The sequence below is a fragment of the Bufo gargarizans genome, chromosome 1, assembly GCF_014858855.1.
Source record: "Bufo gargarizans isolate SCDJY-AF-19 chromosome 1, ASM1485885v1, whole genome shotgun sequence".
NCBI classification, from domain to species: domain Eukaryota; kingdom Metazoa; phylum Chordata; class Amphibia; order Anura; family Bufonidae; genus Bufo; species Bufo gargarizans.
This window is the reverse complement of record NC_058080.1, coordinates 534900334-534907426: the sequence shown is the minus strand read 5'-3', so window position 1 is coordinate 534907426 and position 7093 is coordinate 534900334.

The window sequence follows — 7093 nt, the reverse complement described above, 5'->3', positions numbered from 1 at the left end:
TTACAAGAGCTGCCCTGAGTGACATGTCTGCCTGCTGGGAGACTCTGCAGCATGTTGTACTGTGTAGGCACTACAAGTCCCAGCTGTATAATGACTACTGCTAAGGGAGGGATACAGGAGCTGCCATTGAGTGACATGTCCTGGACCTGTCTGGGAGAACTCGCCAGACATTGTTCGTATGTTGTAGTACTACAAGTCCCAGCTTGTATAATGACACTGCTAAGGGGAGTGGATACAGGAGCTGCCCCTGAGTGACACTGCTGCCTGCGGGAGACTCTGCCGCATGTTGTATGTGTAGGACTACAAGTCCCAGCTGTATAATGACACTGCTAAGGGAGGGATACAAGAGCTGCCCTGTGTGACATGTCTGCCTGCTGGGAGACTCTGCAGCATGTTGTATGTGTAGGACTACAAGTCCCAGCTGTATAATGACACTGCTAAGGGAGTGGATACAAGAGCTGCCCTGAGTGACATGTCTGCCTGCTGGGGGACTCTGCAGCATGTTGTATGTGTAGGACTACAAGTCCCAGCTGTATAATGACACTGCTAAGGGAGTGGATACAAGAGCTGCCCTGAGTGACATGTCTGCCTGCTGGGAGACTCTGCAGCATGTTGTATGTGTAGGACTACAAGTCCCAGCTGTATAATGACACTGCTAAGGAAGTGAATACAAGAGCTGCCCTGAGTGACATGTCTGCCTGCTGGGAGACTCAGCAGCATGTTGTATGTGTAGGACTACAAGGTCCCCAGCTGTATAATGACACTGCTAAGGGAGTGGCTACAAGAGCTGCCCTGAGTGACATGTCTGCCTGCTGGGAGACTCTGCAGCATGTTGTATGTGTAGGACTACAAGTCCCAGCTGTATAATGACACTGCTAAGGGAGTGGATACAACAGCTGCCCTGAGTGACATGTCTGCCTGCTGGGAGACTCTGCAGCGTGTTGTATGTGTAGGACTACAAGTCCCAGCTGTATAATGACACTGCTAAGGGAGTGGATACAAAAGCTGCCCTGAGTGACACGCCTGACTGCTGGGAGACTCTGCAGCATGTTGTATGTGTAGGACTACAAGTCCCAGCTGTATAATGACACTGCTAAGGGAGTGGCTACAAGAGCTGCCCTGAGTGACATGTCTGCCTGCTGGGAGACTCTGCAGCATGTTGTATGTGTAGGACTACAAGTCCCAGCTGTATAATGACACTGCTAAGGGAGAGTGGATACAAGAGCTGCCCTGAGTGACATGTCAGCCTGCTGGGAGACCTCTGCAGCATGTTGTATGTGTAGGACTACAAGTCCCAGCTGTATAATGACACTGCTAAGGGAGTTGATACAAGAGCTGCCCTGAGTGACATGTCTGCCTGCTGGGAGACTCTGCAGCATGTTGTATGTGTAGGACTACAAGTCCCAGCTGTATAGTGACACTGCTAATACACACTGGATCTTCCCCCTGCCTCTTTTAGCTCCTGTGCCCAGCATTTGTCTCCTCACTGCCTACAGCTACACAGTAAACATTTCAGCCCTGAGTCTGTGCAGCTGAAGGGGTTAAGAATCCTGGGAGAGAGCAATAAGCATTAGCTGGCAGTGCAGGGGGGCGGGGCCAGCACAGTCAGGTCTGGTGTACAGATCTCTCAGGCTTGTGCACAAACATTGTCAGAGCAGGGAGAGAAGCTGACATCACAGGTCATGTGACCCTCAGTAAAATCTGAGAAACCAGCCACTGGTGATAAAAGTGAGTTAATTGGAAAGCTGTTACATTTGCCCAGTTAGAAACATAAAGAGAATTAAAAAATACCTCAGACAACCCATTTAAGGCATTTCATACACCTTTTGATCTGAATTTATAGGCACCAACCACCATGCCAAGGTGGCCTCTGGTAAAAAGTGCCTCAATAAAGTTTCTATATCACTAAGGCCTCATGCACACGACCGTTGTGTGTTTTGCGGTCGCAAAATGGACAAGAATAGGACATGTTATATTATTTTTGCGGACCATGGAACGGAGCAACGGATGCGGACAGCACACAGAGTGCTGTCCGCATCTTTTGTGGCCCTATTGAAGTGAATGGGTCGGCACCCGAGCTGCAAAAACTGTGGCTCGAATGCGGACCAAAACATCGGTTGTGTGTATAAGTACCTTTAGATACGGTTCAAACTTTTCTTTACTGAGGATAACTTGAATCCAAACAGAATACAGCTTTGGTCTTCGGTCCCAGCAGGTTTTAGCAATGGTTGGCAGGAATAAATCTTCTGCACTATAAATCTGGAGCTTGCAGGATAAGACGTCTGTAGCTCTGTAACTGTGGCAGGAATTTGTCTTCTGCACTACTCTGGGACTGACTAGCTGAGGAGGAATATGGCTTCTCCTAGGTCTCTGGACTTTACTCGCAGATAGGCTCTCAGGGAATGCTTTCGTCCTGGAACTCTGGAGGTTGTCTGCTTACTTGTCATCCAGCTGAGGCTCCAGGGCTCAAACTGGGGGTTGTGATCAATGTCTCAGCCGAGACAAGATCCTGGCTTTCTTCCCTATACAGGGGATCTCCTGGACTCTATCACACAACCTTCCCCAACAGGGGTGGATGGCACACTGGCCTAACTTCCTTCTCCTCTCATGCTGCAGGATGTGGGAACAGTTCACACCTCCACAGAAGAAGGGGGGGGGGGGGGGGGGGAGCTAAGCTGGAATGAACCAGAATGAGTTCCAGCCTAGATATACTAAACTGTAACTAGTTCCTTACCAATGCATTGCTGCCACCTGCTGGTGAACAAGGAAATTTTCATTTAACATAGTTTTACATGCACATTTGTGAAGACATAATGTAAATTACATCAGATGACAACGTAAAGGCTCTTAGAAGATAGTAACGAGGTAGAAACGTGTCATAACACAACTTTGGGGTGTTACACATGTGGGGTGTGATCCAGGTCTCCACAGTAAAGGCCGACTCTAACATGAGGTAACGTGAGGCATGTTACTGGGGCGCCACTGTGGAAGCTCCATATGTCGGCTGCAGTAACTGCTACCTTCCAGGGGTTGTCTCCCCGAGGTGCCTCTCTGCTGGGGGCGGAGCTTAACTCTGAGGTACAAAGCCCCGCCCCCTGTGTGTGGAGAGCAGATCCTGGCACCCAGCGGTAAGTTGTCACCAACACAGTCTGCCCAGCAGTGACCGTCAGCTCTTCTCCCTGCACTGCAGTCGTGTGTCATTCCTTCTAAGAGGTATTGGCCCCCTACTCCATTATTCCTATTAGTATAATGCAGTGCCCCTCCCCCACTGCTCATGTCTGTATAATGCTCTGCCATCCTCCTCCATTATTCCCATTAGTATTATGCTCTCCGCCCCTCCCCCACTGCTCATGTCTGTATAATGCTCTGCCGTCCTCCTCCATTATTCCCTTTAGTATTATGCTCTCCTCCCCCACTGCTCATGTCTGTATAATGCTCTGCCATCCTCCTGCATTATTCCTATTATTATTAGCTCTGCCCCCCTCCCCCACTGCTCATGTCTGTATAATGCTCTGTGCCGTCCTCCTCCTCCATTATTCCTATTAGTATTATGCTCTGCCCCCACCCACTGCTCATGTCTGTATAATGCTCTGCCATCCTCCTGCATTATTCCTATTATTATTATGCTCTGCCCCCCTCCCACTGCTCATGTCTTGTATAATGCTCTGCCATCCTCCTCCATTATTCTATTAGTATTATGCTCTGCCCCTCCCCCACTGCTCATGTCTGTATAATGCTCTGGCCGTCCTCCTCCATTATTCCTATTAGTATTATGCTCTGCCCCCCCACTGGCTCATGTCTGTATAATGCTCTGCCATCCTCCTCCATTATTCCTATTAGTATTATGCCCCTCCCCCCACTGCTCATGTCTATATAATGCTCTGCCATCCTCCTCCATTATTCCCATTAGTATTATGCTCTGCCCCCCTCCCCCACTGCTCATGTCTGTATAATGCTCTGCCGTCCTCCTCCATTATTACTATTAGTATTATGCTCCCCCCTCCCCCACTGCTCATGTCTGTATAATGCTCTGCCGTCCTCCTCCATTATTCCCATTAGTATTATGCTCTGCCCCCCCCCCACTGCTCATGTCTGTATAATGCTCTGCCGTCCTCCTCTATTATTCCCATTAGTATTGTGCTCTGCCCCCTCCCCCACTGCTCATGTCTGTATAATGCTCTGCCGTCCTCCTCCATTATTCCCATTAGTATTATGCTCTGCCCCTCCCCCACTGCTCATGTCTGTATAATGCTCTGCCGTCCTCCTCCATTATTCCCATTAGTATTATGCTCGGCCTCCCCCACTGCTCATGTCTGTATAATGCTCTGCCGTCCTCCTCCATTATTCCCATTAGTATAATGCTCCGCCCCTCCCCCACTGCTCATGTCTGTATAATGCTCTGCCGTCCTCCTGCATTATTCCCATTAGTATTATGCTCCCCGTCCCTCCCCCACTGCTCATGTCTGTATAATGCTCTGCCGTCCTCCTCCATTATTCCTATTAGTATTATGCTCTCCGCCCCTCCCCCCCACTGCTCATGTCTGTATAATGCTCTGCCGTCCTCCTCCATTATTCCTATTAGTATTATGCCCCTCCCCCACTGCTCATGTCTGTATAATGCTCTGCCATCCTCCTCCATTATTCCTATTAGTATTATGCTCTGCCCCTCCCCCAATGCTCCTGTCTGTATAATACTCTGCCGTCCTCCTCCATTATTCCTATTAGTATTATGCTCTCCGCCCCTCCCCCACTGGTCCTGTCTGTATAATGCTCTGCCATCCTCCTCCATTATTCCTATTAATATAAGGCTCGGCCTCCCCCACTGCTCCTGTCTGTATAATGCTCTGCCGTCCTCCTCCATTATTCCTATTAATATAAGGCTCGGCCTCCCCCACTGCTCAAGTCTGTATAATGCTCTGCCATCCTCCTCCATTATTCCCATTAGTATTATGCTCTGCCCCCTCCCCCACTGCTCCTGTCTGTATAATGCTCTGCCGTCCTCCTCCATTATTCCTATTAATATAATGCTCGGCCTCCCCCACTGCTCATGTCTGTATAATACTCTGCCATCCTCCTCCATTATTCCCATTAGTATTATGCTCTCTGCCCCTCCCCCACTGCTCCTGTCTGTATAATGCTCTGCCATCCTCCTCCATTATTCCCATTAGTATGATGCTCTCCGCCCCTCCCCCACTGCTCCTGTCTGTATAATGCTCTGCCGTCCTCCTCCATTATTCCTATTAATATAAGGCTCGACCTCCCCCACTGCTCCTGTCTGTATAATGCTCTGCCGTCCTCCTCCATTATTCCTATTAGTATTATGCTCTGCCCCTCCCCCACTGCTCATGTCTGTATAATGCTCTGCCATCCTCCTGCATTATTCCTATTAGTATTATGCTCTGCCCCCCTCCACTGCTCATGTCTGTATAATGCTCTGCCGTCCTCCTCCATTATTCCTATTAGTATAATGCAGTGCCCCTCCCCCACTGCTCATGTCTGTATAATGCTCTGCCATCCTCCTGCATTATTCCTATTAGTATTATGCTCTGCCCCCTCCCCCACTGCTCCTGTCTGTATAATGCTCTGCCGTCCTCCTCCATTATTCCTATTAATATAAGGTTCGGCCTCCCCCACTGCTCATGTCTGTATAATGCTCTGCCATCCTCCTGCATTATTCCTATTAGTATTATGCTCTGCCCCCTCCCCCACTGCTCCTGTCTGTATAATGCTCTGCCGTCCTCCTCCATTATTCCTATTAGTATTATGCTCTGCCCCCTCCCCCACTGCTCATGTCTGTATAATGCTCTGCCATCCTCCTGCATTATTCCTATTAGTATTATGCTCTGCCCCTCCCCCACTGCTCCTGTCTGTATAATGCTCTGCCGTCCTCCTCCATTATTCCTATTAGTATTATGCTCTGCCCCTCCCCCACTGCTCATGTCTGTATAATGCTCTGCCGTCCTCCTCCATTATTCCCATTAGTATTATGCTCTGCCCCTTCCCCACTGCTCATGTCTGTATAATGCTCTGCCGTCCTCCTCCATTATTCCTATTGGTATTATGCTTCCCGCCCCTCCCCCCACTGCTCCTGTCTGTATAATGCTCTGCCGTCCTCCTCCATTATTCCTATTAGTATTATGCTTCCCGCCCCTCCCCCCACTGCTCCTGTCTGTATAATGCTCTGCCGTCCTCCTCCATTATTCCTATTAGTATTATGCTCTGCCCCTCCCCAACTGCTCATGTCTGTATAATGCTCTGCCGTCCTCCTCCATTATTCCTATTAGTATTATGCTTCCCGCCCCTCCCCCCACTGCTCCTGTCTGTATAATGCTCTGCCGTCCTCCTCCATTATTCCTATTAGTATTATGCTCTGCCCCCCCCCCACTGCTCATGTCTGTATAATGCTCTGCCATCCTCCTCCATTATTCCTATTAGTATTATGCTCTGCCCCTCCCCAACTGCTCATGTCTCTATGATGCTCTGCCGTCCTCCTCCATTATTCCCATTAGTATAATGCTCCGCCCCTCCCCCACTGCTCCTGTCTGTATAATGCTCTGCCACCCGCCTCCCTTTGTTTTCCTTAGTCAGATCACAATGTATTATCACCGTCTGCAGATTATTACTTCTGATCAGATTATGTCCCTCTGATGATCCCACTAGCAGTAATCTTGCTGCATATTAGTGTCAGGACTTATGTTCACAAGCGCTTGTGCCTAGTTATGTGGACAGTAAAGCCCATCGGACGGGTAGGTGCGCGCCATTTGAGTATGCGGACGCAGTTGACATTGGGACCCTGATCAGCAGGATACGTTTTGCGCCCTGAAATAACTAGCACTAGTTACACTTTTTGGGTGGTGCGTTGGAATGTTTTGATATCTCCTGTTAGCGCCTTATAGAGCTTCCTTGCTCTTTGATCCACTCCATATTGTGCGGAACGATCGCCCACTCAAGTCCGTGGCTCCGCACCACAGCACAGAAATCGCACCGCCGCAGCCCGTGAATTGAAGCACATGGCCATGGATGGCTTACGATGAGCCCTGAAGGCTCATGTCCAAGAGCGTTTGTGCCCCGTGCCCATAATGCGGACAACAAA